Here is a 13,823-nt window from a genome sequence, read left to right on the forward strand (position 1 = left end):
TGTATCGTTTCCAAGTTACTGCGTGGAGCGTGTGTTGGATGCTCGTAATCTGGTAAATACCAACAGATTTTTAACAAAGGTATGTGTCGTAAATACGCAATTGCGGAATCATTGTATTTTTAAACCTTTGGTCACTTAGAACCTTTGACTCATCCAACATTTTTCGTATACTATCTCCTCTCCTATTACAACGTCGTTCGTTTCATTATCATACTTGTCGCTGTTACGCAAGAGAATTTGTTGCTAACTAGCGGCATGCAAAATTTCGCTGTTCGTAGAATCTCATAATATCGGATTCTCACGTGTAATTTGTAAAAGCTATTCGTAAAACTTGGTTTGTTCAATCATCGAACTCGTTACTGTCGTAATGTATGTGTCGTGTGTATATAAGATTTTATTAACGTTTGTAACTTGTAACTACTAACGTGTACAATTTCATTAATAATATCGGTTTGGTTATGCGAAAGAATGCCAGGTATCTAACGCGCGAAGGGAACAAGAAAATATTCGTTCTTGGAATACTTGTGTCTTTTATCTCGCATTTGCATGATAAAAGTAAGATAGAAACGAGGACAAATCGCTGCGCTAGAAACAGGATTGACATTGCGGCGCTTACTCGATAGCAGTCTGATGACGGGAATGTTTTCGGTTAAAAATATGACCGGCTGTGTTACCTATAATTAAACGCGGTCGATAGGCTGAGAAGTCAATCTAATTTCTTCCAACGCGAAAATAAATCCGTGCGCGCTTGACAGCTTGGTTAAATTTACACGCTGGTTTATTTACCGGATTTACTGCTATTATTTCACGGCAAATAGCAAAACCAGATTTATGATAATTAAACAGGAATAAAAGTGTCCTTAATATAATTTCCATCGAAGACAAAATATATCATAATTATAAATAAACGTGAACACGCGAATAAATGCACGTTACGTTAGAATCGATACGCGTTCGAGAAAAATTCCTAATCGATGCATAATCATTGAGGAAAAGTGTCGAAGAGGTGTAAAAAAAGACACATAGCGGGAATAAAGGGGAAAGTTAGAGAGATATTTGAAGGGGAAGAAAGTGCAGTTTCGCGAAATGCAAAAGCGAAACTATGTACATAGCTGTGCGATGTAATATACATTAACAAATTTTTTTAAACATCTGTTTATTCTAATTTCTGTGAAACGTTAAAATATTCCGTACGTAAATGCCGGAGATGTAATTTTATGATTTTTTCCATTCACAAAACAGTCATTTTCTATCCAAAGCGAGACCGCAAATATTTACGTATGCATGGAAAGTATAAAGTTGCATAACTATGCAAAGTATCCAAAGTATAGTCGCAAGATACTCGTTCTAATATTTAGTGGATGAAACAACTCTCTTAGATATCGTTTCTTTATCTGTTTCCACAAAAAAATTAGAAATTTGCATAAATATCTGCGATCTTGTCGTTCGTAGGGATCGAAGAATATTGTCAAACGATCCATGAAACAACCATTTATCGCGATGATCTTTTAGATCGCGATCAATGGCAGTTTAATTTTATCTCCATCGATGTGATTCGCGAAGCGGATATAATTTCTATCAATATCCTATTACCGAGCTATGCAAGAAATGGAGAGATCAATTTCATGCTCAACTAAATCGCGATTATCAGCGTGTCGTGTATCGAGAAATCCTCGAATCTGTGTGCAGTTCATTGTGTCAAAGTGATGAATGGATTGCTCGTGTGTGTGTATTTTAATTAAACGTTGTCAGACTGATGAAAGGGTAAATTTCGCAGGATCCACGTACGTTGCGATCCAGCTGCTGAAATCTGATATTTTACATGTGCTATTTTATACTTTATAGGAGAATATACAGTGGATGAAAATAAATGTGCAACTCTCGATAGACAGACCAGGTCATCCTACGCGAGAGATAACATTTACAAAGGCAATGAATTAACTTAACTCGTTTGCTGTGAGAAACAGTTGAAATATAATTAAAGGAAATTCTTAAACTCGATAAAATACGATAAAATCTTTATTATTATCATAATCTGCTATTTTCACATCCCGTTGATTTCATTTGCAATTCTTTCGATCAATTTACCTAACTGAATTCTACTTTTTAAATATCGTGGTCGTGGTAGAGAATTCAGAGGATTTGTACAATATCTTTCTTTATTCCTATTATTTCATCTTGCACGATACAAGCTACCTTTTGCCAAATTATGGAAATTTGATTTATATTCCCAAGCTTGCATAAAATATTTATTATCGAAATAGATTTTCTTATGCTTTAAAAAGCTGACGAAGTTTGGTACTTTCGCTATGTAGATTACTTTATTTGCATACGTTCTCCAAGAATATACGTTTACATAATTTCTGCACATCACTGCCTCGACCTTAATAGTTTAACAGATAACGTTTCTGGTAGAACGATTCTTCTCAAAGAAATCTATTGTCCTTTTATTCGAACAAATTGTTCTCCGTTTGCATTGTACGCCACTGTAACACCATTTGTAGCCATAAATAGCAGGTAATTAGAAAATTTAACAAGGAGAACATTCTTGCCCACAAATGATTAACTAACCATAACATCGCGTAGAAAAATAACTGCACTTCGTCAGTCTAATAAGTACAGAGTTCATTCCTCCTCGGCTTATTCGTTCGTGTTTGCTGTCAACGGGCAAAAAGTATTTCCTGTTTTTATACAAGCACCGAAAAAACGAAGACACAGAACCGACCTAAGAAAATGACAAAAATACGTGATGGTCTCGTCATCCGGTTGCTCATGATATTTTCGTCGTACGTTCATTGAGAAAAATCTTAACGGGCCTAGAGTACATGCTAACGTAGACACTTCTAGTATTTACTATATAGACATATCCGAGACTCCTCCAAACACATAAATCGCATCCTGTCAAACAGCGTGCAAAGAAAGCCAGTATTACAGAAGCGGAAGAAGAGACGAAAAGTTTGCAGCGATAAGGAGGCAGTTGCGGTGTTCGAATCATATTTGTCGATGGAGAAGAAATATCATAGATTTCTTATATCGTACGAAAGCTCAAAAATTTGTATTGCTAACTCGAAAATAGAGATAAAAATGATAGAAAAGAAGGGCTATATGAGAAAATTAAAGCTGATGAAATATATGAAAAGATAAAATGAGGATAAAAGATATAAAGGAATAATGAAGGCAGGAAAAGTTGTATTTGTCGATGGAGAAGAAATATCACAGATTTCTTACATTGTACGAAGGCGCAAAAATTTGTATTACTAACTCGAAAATAGAGATAAAAATGATAGAAAAGAAGAGCTATATGAGAAAATTAAAGCTGATGAAATATATGAAAAGATAAAATGAGGATAAAAGATATAAAGGAATAAAGAAGACAGGAAAAATTGTATTTGTCGATGGAGAAGAAATATCATAGATTTCTTATATCGTACGAAAGCTCAAAAATTTGTATTCCTAACTCGAAAATAGAGATAAAAATGATAGAAAAGAAGGGCTATATGAGAAAATTAAAGCTGATGAAATATATGAAAAGATGAAATGAGAATAAAAGATATAAAGGAATAAAGAAAACAGGAAAAATTGTATTTGTCGATGGAGAAGAAATATCATAGATTTCTTATATCGTACGAAAGCTCAAAAATTTGTATTCCTAACTCGAAAATAGAGATAAAAATGATAGAAAAGAAGGGCTATATGAGAAAATTAAAGCTGATGAAATATATGAAAAGATGAAATGAGAATAAAAGATATAAAGGAATAAAGAAAACAGGAAAAATTGTATTTGTCGATGGAGAAGAAATATCATAGATTTCTTACATTGTACGAAGGCGCAAAAATTTGTATTGCTAACTCGAAAATAGAGATAAAAATGATAGAAAAGAAGGGCTATATGAGAAAATTAAAATTAATGAAATATATGAAAAGATAAAATGAGGATAAAAGATATAAAGGAATAAAGAAGACTGGAAAAATTGTATTTGTCGATGGAGAAGAAATATCACAGATTTCTTACATTGTACGAAGGCGCAAAAATTTGTATTACTAACTGGAAAATAAAGATAAAAATGATAGAAAAGAAGGGCTATATGAGAAAATTAAAGCTGATGAAATATATGAAAAGATGAAATGAGAATAAAAGATATAAAGGAATAAAGAAAACAGGAAAAATTGTATTTGTCGATGGAGAAGAAATATCATAGATTTCTTATATCGTACGAAAGCTCAAAAATTTGTATTCCTAACTCGAAAATAGAGATAAAAATGATAGAAAAGAAGGGCTATATGAGAAAATTAAAGCTGATGAAATATATGAAAAGATGAAATGAGAATAAAAGATATAAAGGAATAAAGAAAACAGGAAAAATTGTATTTGTCGATGGAGAAGAAATATCATAGATTTCTTACATTGTACGAAGGCGCAAAAATTTGTATTGCTAACTCGAAAATAGAGATAAAAATGATAGAAAAGAAGGGCTATATGAGAAAATTAAAATTAATGAAATATATGAAAAGATAAAATGAGGATAAAAGATATAAAGGAATAAAGAAGACAGGAAAAAGTCGAGTTAAAAATTGTCGGGTGCCAACTGCGATATTTGAATTACGTTTATTGGAAAAGAAATGAATAGCTTTCGTATTCAAAGGAGTGCATTTAAGAGGAGATATTCGAAAAACGTTTATTACTACGAGTATTAATTGACTATGAATTTATAATACGTTCCAGAAGGTGATTCGATTTTAATTAACTCCGAGACGGTTTCTGTTGATTCGGTCAAATTACTAAAAATTGGAGCTGCCTCCTTATTGCAGCAGCTACTTTAAATCTTGACCTTCGTGGGCTTGCCTTTGCACCGATTTTCGCGGGTTGGTTATTTAAAGAGGCGACCAGAGGCAGCCAGGCGACCAGGCGACCAGTCGACCGTCTGAATGAAGTGGCGCTTACGGAGCGTGTAAATAAAATTTACGATTCGCAAGATCTCATGGCGAACTTTGAACCGTCTCTCCTTTACGATCTTCCTTCTCCATTTTGTCGACTGTTAAAGATTCTACGGTGTCGTTCTTCTGTTTGCTTAACAAACAAGGGGTGTGTACGCGAGACAACGTCATTCCGGGAATTCTAGATATTTTTAAATCGTACACTGTTCGATAAAAGGCAAAAGAAAGAAAAAAGCAAAGGAAGTAAAAACGAGAAACAATTGAAGGGTTCGTGATAGAAACGATCCTTATCCATATTTGTCTCTGAAGATAAAGTATATTGTAACGTCTTTGACTTTTGTTCCATATATTTCAACTTTATTGACAAAATACTCACTATACTATATCATTTTTATATAAACAAGTAAAAGACAGTAAAATAAATTAACACTACTATATCTGGTTATACACGGTACTAGTTCGAATTCTTTAATATCGCCTTCAAAATATAAAGCGACAAATCTACCAGCTCTGTACTTTTGCACACCGTAATTCACTTTTTATTATACCAATCCCAGCGTGTTACGGAATTTATTTAGCTTCTGACTATTAAAACGTGTTATTGTTATTTGTTATTTCGAAAGTCGAATTTGACGAAGAGCTCTTCTACTTCTCACAAGCACTTATGTGAAATTTGAAAATATAAAAATATATAAAACATAACATAAATATACAAAGTAGCCGTAACTCTTAGTAGATGAGGTAAATATCCACTGTGGTTGCAACTTTTTTCATAAACATCCACAGTTTAGATACAAGTTTCTCTTGACAGACGGATAGACTCGTGTGTATACTTTTACCAAAACAAGAGCCTCGAAAGGAAACACAGGAGATCAACGACGCGGTTAAGCGTATGATTTACACTGGTCCACGGAAGTTTAAGTGCTTCCTTGAAGACGTTGAAGATCGTCGCCGGTGGGGACCCGGTGTTTAATCTCCATCAGGATGCGTCCTCCTCGTCATCCGTGGCGGCTGCTTTGACCGTGGCACGTATGACTTTTTATCTTACGCTTTTCTCTCGCCGGTTGCACGGCTCTCTTCTCCTATTTATACACTCGCGAGCCTCGTGGCTGGCGTGTGCTCGTTACTATCTGACCGCACAACGCGGGGTTAATGTTACCCTTTGAAGAGAAGGGAAAAAAAGATGGAGAGAAAAAGCGGCAAGCCGGAGCGAGGTGGAATTAAACGGCAGGAAAACAGGAAATTAATTGCTCTCGTGTTCCGTTAATTCCTTCTACAGACTCCTGCACGATACTTTGACGCACCCGCGCATTACATTTTAATTATACACGCTTCGTAATTACCGATGCGATTTTTAACCGACCGATACAACGCCTCGAGCTATATGCTTTGCGCCTTTAGCGCTGCGACGTAGGAAAAGAGAAAATCTGAAGATATACCTCGTAGAAATGATAGGAATTTCGATGGAATATGTGCCGGTGATATGGAGATGGTCTCTAAGCGGAGAGAAAAGAAAAAGAAAATGACTTTATCGCTTGTTTCGCGTTGCGTCTATGTACATTGTAACGATTCGAAAACATTTGTGCAAAGTGATAGAAATTGAACTATTGGACCGAGTTAATAGATAAGTCGAACATGTGGAATAAAATTTTTCCCTTCGGGGCTCCGTTTTCAAGAAAATAAAATTCGATCGTGTTTAGTCAAGAATCGACCTAATACACGCGTATGGTAAATTCTCAAATTTATTTTTTCCGAAATAAATTGTCTCGAGGCAAAAATTATACTATGCATGTTCGATTTATTTTCACGCGTAGAACGACCTCCTGTCGATTATTTAGTCCTGTCCAGTCCGGAATTAGTCATGTTCAAGTATACTTGATAAATTTTCAAACTCGATTTTCTCGTCAACTAAGCCTCCAATGAACAAATTTTATTCCATATTTTGTTCTTATTTTTTCATAAGGAATCGCCTCGTGCCCTCTTGGAGTATTCGCTGTACGTTATTCTACGGCACCCTGTATATGCAGGGTATTTCATAACGTAAAATAATCCGCAACAGGTTATCTTCATAGATGGTGCTCGAAATGACCATCCTCGGTTTGTATGCAGTCGTAGCGACGAATTTCGCCGATATACACAGCATTCTTTCATAAACTGTCGTGGATTATTGAAACACAAAAATGGCTATGACTTTGAAGGAATGTCGAATAGGAGTACAGAATTACTTTCGTTTTTATCGTATCCCCTATCCATTCCTGAAATGGATTGCACGCGTTATGAAACATTCTGTACATACTGAACTAATTTCTCCTCAAATTATCTGCTTTCTAAGCTTGAAGTACCTGTAGCCATCGAAAAACTGTTCGATTCTTTTTGCGACGTTTCTCAAAGTTTTATTGTTATTCGGAGTTCGAACGAACTAAATATTTGTGTCAGGTAATTTAGATTTCGTATTAGGTAATTTAAAAAAAAAAAATGGATATCATTTTAAGACGCTCTTTACGCAATGTAAATAGTTCTATGGAAAATCATAAAACGAAATTACTTTGCAACACAAACATAACATAGTAACGAAACATAGTAATTTACGAGAACTAGGCGAGTCGCAGATTTTACAACCAGTGGAGAAACAAAAATTCACAATATCAAGTTTCCTGAGTTTCTCCTTCGCTTCCTCGGCAATTGTTCCAAATTGAATTATTCGAACAGCGGTCATTCCTCTCTCTTGCCTTGCATTCGAAGAACGACCGCCACCCACGCGTTCGGAACGACGATTTACCCGCGTCGAAGTCACGAAGTCGTAAATAAAATAGCGAACAAATTGCCTGGACAGTGGCCGCTCGAAAGAAACGCACCGACGCCTCTCTTTTCAAAAGAAACTTCATAATCACGCAAACGTTTGTCGTGTGATTTCTTCGCTATTGTTTACAGGCCATTGTACAGCCTAGCATGCAGGTATCTCGCAGACAGACAAAGAGGACGAGCTACAATGCCGAAGGTTGTTCGCGATATAGCAACAGAATCTCTTATCTGATGCGAGAAGAACTGTTGGACGCGCTGGCAAACAACTCTTTCCCTAGTGTCGACACGATAAAACCAATTTTCCTCGGTTTCCTTTTTGTTTATCGTTGTACAAACAACGGAACGTTAATGATAGCGCGTAATGCTGAACTCTGTATGGAAGAACGCTGGTTCGAATACAGTTTCATTCAATGGAACTGTGTGTCGTGCTCGACACTCTGCTAACGAGGTAATTTTCCAACGATAACGAGGGCTGGGGGATGAAAGTGGCCGCGCAAGGTTAATCTGGCAAGGACGCGAGCGAGATACTCTAAACGATTTATCCTTATGCACTCTGATAATATTTTTACATTTATGTTAACTTGTAGTCGAAATGTGTTACATACATATTGTTGTATAGCTTCGTAATTATATTTAAGGTATGATCAAAATGTTATAGATATTGATAAATACACAATTGCATTAATTGAGATTTTAGCTTCTAATTGGCATAGGGTCGTAGGTAATTGAGGATATTTGAGTCAAGTTACCATCAAATACAAAATCAAATACAAAATTACAAAAAAAAATTTGTATTTCTATATGTGACATAATACATAGAAATATTATATTTGTACACATAATTGTATCAATTGCATCGTCAATTAATTGGATTTGATATCGTTGGATCGTATTTTGCGTCCAGTTATTTAATCTTACAATTAAAGTATTTCACTTTGGCAGGTTGTATAGGTATTCGGAAAATCTATACAATATACGAGTGAATATGGGTATTGATACTTTTTTCGAATGCTAGAGACAGACTTTGATTACAAAACGAACGTATATTTCAACGAATCGCAATAGGAGCACTATGGAAACATGGATGGTTTTGTTTCCTTCTTTTTTTTTTTTGTTCTTTTTGAGATACCGGTTTCGATGCTCATATATACTGGGGATATTTCAAGGCAACTGAAAGGTAGAACTTTTTTACGCTGGCTGTATCGAGTTTTTATGAAAGCTTGGCGTAATTAATTGGTTGGCAAAAGAGAAGTTCTTTAGTTTGCGATAAATTACTTGTCTACTGAAGCAACACGGGAAATCAATAACATTTATATATGTTTGTTAATTAGCAGAAGTACAGCCTTTAAACTCCGACATGAAGTTTAATATTTAATAAAAGTGGAATTTTATTAAGTTTAGTATTACAAACGTAGTAAACATCTTCAGGAAAAATCTTGTTGATCCATTCGTTCTTTACAGCCATAAGACCCTTGTTAAAATAAAAACGCAGAGCGCTTGTTTGATGATAAAGACGAAGACATCTTCATCGCGCGGTTCTCAAAAATGTCCATAAACGAAATGTATATACGTGCAGCTTATACGACATGCCATAATTGTACAATTATGCTTTACGATGAGAGCAAAATAAAAGCAAGATTAATTTATTTCATCTTACGAATAAGATAAAAAGTCAATGAAAGCAAAAAAAATTTTTTTTAAAGAACAGAATTCTCGAACTTGACAATTGAAGAGATAAAACTTCCGTTGTGAAGAGAAAAGTTATAAAAATTGTCGAAAGCTGTCTACTTTGAAGATCTTGAAGATCTCGAGGATCTTTGAACATCTTTTAGCCAACTTTAAAATCGCTAAAATAACGACTTCAATTCTTCTTATCTTCGTATGAACTTTTAAATAATTCAATCAAATCGCAGAACTCGAGTACAGAAGGAAGTGATGGATTAAGTATCGAATGACTCGTAGCCAAAGCATCGGAAACCAGTCCGCTCGCGTCCAAACCTTCAAACCTCACAAATTATCAATTTAGGGCAACGAGGAATGTCATATGACAGAAGCAGCAAACGTTTGATAGATCCTCTCAAACAGGCTTCGTAAACTAACTGTGCTATCAGTTGGTCAGTTTATCAACTAAACTGCGTATCGATCCATTCGGCGGTAGGCAGTGTCGTGTTATAGGTATTTCACGTTCGCAACCTTCCATCGGTGTCGAATCTAAATCCAACGTGAAATTTCAACCATCGCGCATTGTTCGATGCTGGTTTCGACTGAATTTCCGAAATTAGGCCACGGTTCGCGTGTAATCAACTACTTTGCTTTTCGTTCGACGAAATCTTCCTCTATGGCTTTAGTTACGTTTACAGTGATCCATGAAAGTGTTTGAACACTTATAACACGACACATTTATATTTATACAGGGTGGTTGATAATTGGTGGTACAAGCGGAAAGAGGGTGATTATACGCGAAAAAAGAAGTAGAAAATATAGAATAAACATTTTTTTTTTTAATTTTTTTAAAAATCCACAGTGAGGTCCGTAATAACGAGACGTGATAAATGCGCGCGTACCGAGTGAAAATTCAAAGTCGATTTTCTCGAAAACAAAGCCTCGAACGAAAAATTTTTATTCTATATTTTCGACTTCTTTTTACGCGTAGAATGACCCCCTTTCCGCTTGTACCACCAGTTATCAACCACCCTGTATAGTACGTGTTACATTATCACACAAGACATTGTGAAATTTCATTAGCCAGTGAATTTCATTTCAACCAGTGAATTTGAAAGCAATTTGAAAATGCATATAAAAGCTACGAGATGTTCGTTGCAAATACATTTATTGTTAGTGAAAAATTATTATGCAGTGTAAATAGTAGTCTTGCACACATGATTAATGATAAATATGTCCACTGAATGTCGAAGTTTATTCGTCTGATGGATAATTGATCGTGTAAATATTTTTGTGATCTGTGTGAAATGTACATTTGCACAAAATATCTTCCATATTTATATTTTCAGATTGGTTTCAAAATTTATCGATGTAATACCGATGATCGTATCTTACTGCATTGCTAGTTCAAAATGGTTTACATAATACGCATAATATATTCATGGAAGGTTTCTATAACCGTTCGAATACTTTTCTGAGCCAGTGTACGTGAGTTGCTTGTCAGTTCGTAATATCGTCGTTGATTCGATCGTTTCGATGAACAGAGTCGTATACCTTGTGTCTTCTTGTAGTTTGTGCTGTATAGTCGAAAGTTAAATCATTAAGAAGTTTCGTGTGACGCTGAAGATGAGTACACTGTTTGTTGGCCTTGGAATATTTACCAGAAGATAGTCCAGAGATGTTCGATAACGAGGATTAAACGTCGTGTCTTGTAACGTCTTTGAACCGAGTGTACAGAATATTGAAATATGTGTTAGTTTTGATGGTTTAGCACTAACGAACTGTAAGTTAATGTTATATGGGTCAATGTCGTATTTACGTGCTCGCGGCTAATAGAATTTGCCTATTAATCTTTTGCGTGACGAATGACATTTTAAGAAACATCCAAAAGTTACTTATTCTTTCTTTTCCCATCGATTAATCGAGTAGATGATTCTAAGGCAAAAGAAAGCAGAATATAGCGAGAAATAAATAATAATTTTCTATTGAAAATAATAAAAAAAAAATCGATATTCCCAATTATAAGTTTTCATACGTTTTAAAGCAGAGAATTCGTAATCCGACGTCATGCTCTTTTTTTTCTTCTCTTTTAATTCTTTGGTTATTTCCGTGCGTTTTTAAATTTGAAATTAATCACACACGGGATTAATGAAAGAATAGTCCATTAAAAAAGCTAAATATCGAATTTAATGAAGATATTTTATTTAAAAAAATACTTTCGTGCAATAAATACTATATAATAAATCTTTTCTCGAGTTGCTAATACGAATCTACAAAATTATCGATTTTATAATTGCGTAAACCTTTGCCTACTTACGTACATCGTTTCTACACAATTCTACACAATCGATGATGACTAATAAATACGACATATCGATCAGAACAACAACTGCGTACGATCATATACCGTGTACGGATCTTTATTGACGAAATTATCAACGCTACAAAGATAAACGTGGCAAAGCGTCAGCTAGTCAGAGCAAAAGCAATCAGTCGTCGATGAATCGACGTTGCACACGCACGTCGTTGTCGTTGCTTGAATTTCAATGCTTACTACTTTCAAAGGATTCGAGTGAAAGAGTTTGGCTTTCTATCCACGCCGCCGAAATTCAACACGAGCCATCTTAACACCATGGTAAATATTTACAGACTATTTCCATTTATCAGCCACCGCTTATAAACAACGTTTTACATGGTGTACCTTCGTAGATAACGATTGCCGTCGTGTCGCTTTATAATAACGTCACAGAAACAAATGACAGCATATGAATATTTAAACGAACGAATGAATACTTAAAAATAATGTATTAACATACCGTCGGTCCATCTCATAACCGTAGATATTTTGTTACTTCGTAACTCAACAAACTATTGTTTATCGTTTGCTAATCGTTCGTGCAATACCTATCTTTTTACGTTCAGATTAATTTATCAATTTTTTAACGGAAAACACTGCAATATGTTATACTATTATACTATACTATAATAGGACAATAAAAATTGCAAAATATTGTTACCGCTCGCTGTAATTCATTCGAATCACGCGAATTCATTTTTCGTCAACGAGAAAAACCGAAATTTCGCTAGTACGTATCGGCAGAGTCTTAAATTTAATATTCTTATGTTGGTAAAGATCAACGTATCCGTTCGAAGATTCCAAGGTAACGTCTCGTTGCATCAACCTCCATACGTAATGAGCCGCAAGTTTCCATTTTGCGTGAACATCGATTCGAAGAAGTAACCCTCATTCGTGAGAGGAATACCGGTTTCATCTAAGAAAATCGACAGACTTTTCCTTCGAGAAAACTCGGTTGTCCCCTTACCTCGTTCGAAAAAATTGATCGGAAGGGTCGGAAGATATATGATAAATGTAAACGAGGACTTGGGAAGAATACGATAAGCCGCGTTGCCTGTTTTCACAGCCAAACGATTTTAAAATTCTATACGGCGTTCGTCAAATTTTTCCGAAATTCTATTCTTTTGTTTTCTTCAAAGTAAAAAAGAAATTGTCTTAATGCTCGAATGTATAAAACATCGAAGAAATGAAAATATTCCTTGCCTCGATAATTGTACGTATCTTTGGCTTAACAAATTTCGTCAATATATCAGGTATTCTTAAAAAAGCTGCATCTTCCAAGCCAACAGATCGTTTCGATTTTAAATGGTGCTGTATAAAAATCCTACCGTATAAAAATACAAATTTAATCATAGAGTAACGCCAAAACCAGAAAACCGATAAAAACATACTCATCGTGTTTTCCTTCTGCGATATTCCAACATTTACTCCTTTAACTCACGATTATTCGATTAATAGCGATTAGTTTGAAGCGAAGAGGACGTTAGGCGGCTCATTAAAGATCAACGAACTGTCGTGACTTCGTCGCTCGAGGAAAGGAGGAAATGCGTTGTTACGTGTTCGCCGTAAGGTCCCTTATTCCGTCCGGCCCTACGACCTCAAGCAGATCGCCACGTGAATCCTAATTACTTCGAGGAATGATTCCTTGGCAAATGTATCACGTAGTACGGAGCGAAGTTTCCAGGCCAAGGATTAAAAAGGGCCTAGAGAATTTCGTAGCAGCCCTCTGGCTATGCGAAATCACTTTCCAACATAATTTCCAAACTAATTTCCGAATTACCCTCTTAGGTGAAATTGATTATTCCGACTGTAATAGGGAAATCACTGCTATCTTCGAGACATATCTAGACAAAGATACAACGAATTACTCCGTAACACGAATTTCCACGTGATATAATGAAGAAAATTGCCGCAGTAGTCGCGTATCGACACGACTCGTTTAGTTTCCATCTAACGAAAACACGGTTTCTCTATCTGCTACAACACGAAACGTATTTATCCGCGGTACATCTAAATATATTCGCAGCGAAATCAGCCTGTATTATGTAGTCATCGGGTGAATTCTTGG

At 35.4% G+C, this 13,823-nt stretch overlaps 1 protein-coding gene across 4 annotated transcripts in view; it reads left to right on the forward strand.

Moving 5' to 3' along the window:
• The window catches only part of Kank (KN motif and ankyrin repeat domain-containing protein 2 kank), a 66,334-nt gene that overhangs the window by 22,886 nt on the left and 29,625 nt on the right, over positions 1-13,823 (forward strand). Inside the window, exon 1 of one of the 4 annotated variants that reach the window (XM_069115618.1) lies at positions 10,835-11,182. The exons of 2 other annotated variants lie outside the window; for them this stretch is intronic. The gene's annotated coding sequence lies outside the window, so the exon portion shown is untranslated. Of the gene's footprint in view, positions 1-10,834; positions 11,183-11,880; positions 12,035-13,823 lie in introns of those variants that run through there. One more of the 4 variants, XM_069115616.1, reaches the window with a different exon arrangement.

The sequence above is a fragment of the Bombus flavifrons genome, chromosome 6 (assembly GCF_040668555.2).
Source record: "Bombus flavifrons isolate JBK064 chromosome 6, iyBomFlav1_principal, whole genome shotgun sequence".
In the NCBI taxonomy this organism is placed as follows: domain Eukaryota; kingdom Metazoa; phylum Arthropoda; class Insecta; order Hymenoptera; family Apidae; genus Bombus; species Bombus flavifrons.